The following is a 2,549-nucleotide window of genomic DNA, read 5'->3' as shown; positions in this document are numbered from 1 at the left end:
TTTGTATATCGCTGTAATATTGCTCGCGCGCCACATATAATGCTCTTTAGGTAACTGCCCCAGGCTTTATATACGGCAATATCAACACACTCACGTTGCTTGCCTGCCGCGAGATTGCATTTATCTATGACAGATTGGACCCGTTTAGATGCTGTTTACGTCACAAACGAGTCAGGTAGTAAATTTTGCTGAGCGATTTTTGATGCGAGTGGCCTTAATCGGTTTTTTTATTCATTTACTGATTGAAAAATGCTCGACGCAGCCATCCGTAAATATGATTGTGTACAAAATAAAGGGGCGTGGTGTAAATCGGGCGTATCCTGAATTTATTGTTAATAACTTTATAGAAAAATAGCGATTTCCTTTTAATGGGAAGAACATTGGACAGACGTACATAGATAAAGGCGTGGATAGAGAGTCCTTTACATGGAGAAGCCAGCGTGAGCAAGGAGTGCCACTCTTTCGTTGTCTATCGTGACACTATTATCTTGATGCCATAAAATAGGTATCGAAATAAACTGAACAAAATAATAAAAGCTCTGAAAATATAGTACTAAAGCGATAGCTTTAAGTGCATCATCAGATGACGACCTTGATAAACGCGCCGTGTTGTACAAAAACACACGTGCCCTAAGAGAGTTCAATGAAAATCACGTAACATCTTGCTTCAATCCGAAACCAAACCCAGCTAGTCTGCGTGCGCTCGAGTATTCTACTTCAGAGCCACGCCTGCACTGGAAACCTCTTTGAAAAAAGGCGCTGTACTGTCACCTTGTCGGGTAAGAAGTCATGTTAACTGATTTAATATTGCGTACCAGAAGGGTACGATCGCACCAGGTGTCACACCACGTGAATTGCAACGAAGTTGGAGGTTGAAAGCTGCCGAGCCATTGCAAAGAACTCATCATCATCAGCAGCAGCATCGACAAAGCTAGCAGCTACTCTCGTGACCGCTCAATGTCCTGTGGTGGTGGTGATGATGATGATGATGACGAAATATAGCCACACCGGATTTGCCTTCGAATCGTCCTAGACGAATACATGGTACATTTTAAGTTTTTTTTTTCTTTTCATTGAGTTTAGGAAAATATTTGAAACGGCTGTGGAAACGTGCAAAAAATCACTGAGATGTCCTGAAAGGCATTAATAGAATGCTTTCCTGGGCGAGTTGGTGCATTGTCTGAAAATAAAAGCAGAGCGCAAAACAGACGGGACACAAGAGACAAGAAGACGGGACGGGCGCTCACTACCAACTGATTTTATTACGAAAGAATTGGGGGGAAAATATACATAGCGTACGTCACAAGCGCGCCTGCGCACACATCGCAAAGCGGATCATCACCAATCTACTGCATATTGCGGAAAAGCAATTGAAATTCCCGCTCCCGCAAACACACTGACGTCTGGCTGACGCAATCTGCGCCCTTCATTTTCACGTAGAACGCCTCCAATAGTTCGCGAGCAACCGTTTCTCTGCTCCGTCCCAGTACCTTCAAACGAGCAAACAAAGGCACACAGCGACACACTGCACAGTGCGCAGGAAGATGCGCGCCCTTATCATTTGCGAGCGTCAGCTCATGCTCACGGGCCCGTTGGTTGACACACCTGCCCATTTGGCCAGTGTAAGATTTGCCACAGCTCAGAGGCAATTCATATACCACCCTTACCGCACAATCCACGTAGCACCTATTGTGCTTGATTCGACAATTCGTCTTTTTTACGTCACCGAAAATGCGCGCACACAGCTTCGACAGCTTGCGCGGCGCTGAAAAGACGATGGGCACATTGTGCCTATTCGCCACTTTCTTGAGGTTATGCGCTACTTTGTGGATGTAGGGGATCACCTCAGGCCTCGCGTCGTTTTTGTGTGTGGCTTTCTTCCTGCCCTGGCCTTTCACCTTCTGAAGCAACGACTCCGCTGCTGCCGTTTGATTAGGCTCATTGAAAGACTGTGAAACGAGCAATTGCTTCCGTGTGTCTGGAATCCGCCCTCCAAGTCTTGCGTCCATGCAGCCCCCTGCAGTTTTTACCAGCAAGTGCAACGACTACGGTCGCCAGGCTATTCAGACACTCTTCTGGTGGCTACTGCGGAGTCGTTGCTTCAGAAGGTGAAAGGCCAGGGCAGGAGGAAAGCCATACACAAAAACGACACGAGACCTGAGGTGATCCCCTAGATCCACAAAGTAGCGCATAACCTCAAGAAAGTGGCGAATAGGCACAATGTGCCCATCGTCTTTTCAGCGCCGCGCAAGCTGTCGAAGCTGTGTGCGCGCATTTTCGGTGAGGTAAAAAAGGCGAATTGTGGAACCAAGCACAATAGGTGCTACGTGGATTGTGCGGTAGGGGTGGTATATGAACTGCATCTGAGCTGTGGCAAATCTTACATCGGCCAAACCGGCAGGTGTGTCAACCAACGGGCCCGTGAGCATGAGCTGACACTCACAAATGATAAGGGCGCGCATCTTCCTGCGCACTGTGCAGTGTGTGGCTATGTGCCTTTGTTTGCTCGTTTGAAGGTACTGGGACGGAGCAGAGAAACGGTTGCTCGC

Source organism: Rhipicephalus sanguineus, chromosome 11, assembly GCF_013339695.2.
Source record: "Rhipicephalus sanguineus isolate Rsan-2018 chromosome 11, BIME_Rsan_1.4, whole genome shotgun sequence".
Lineage (NCBI taxonomy): Eukaryota > Metazoa > Arthropoda > Arachnida > Ixodida > Ixodidae > Rhipicephalus > Rhipicephalus sanguineus.
Note: the sequence above shows the minus strand (reverse complement) of the source record.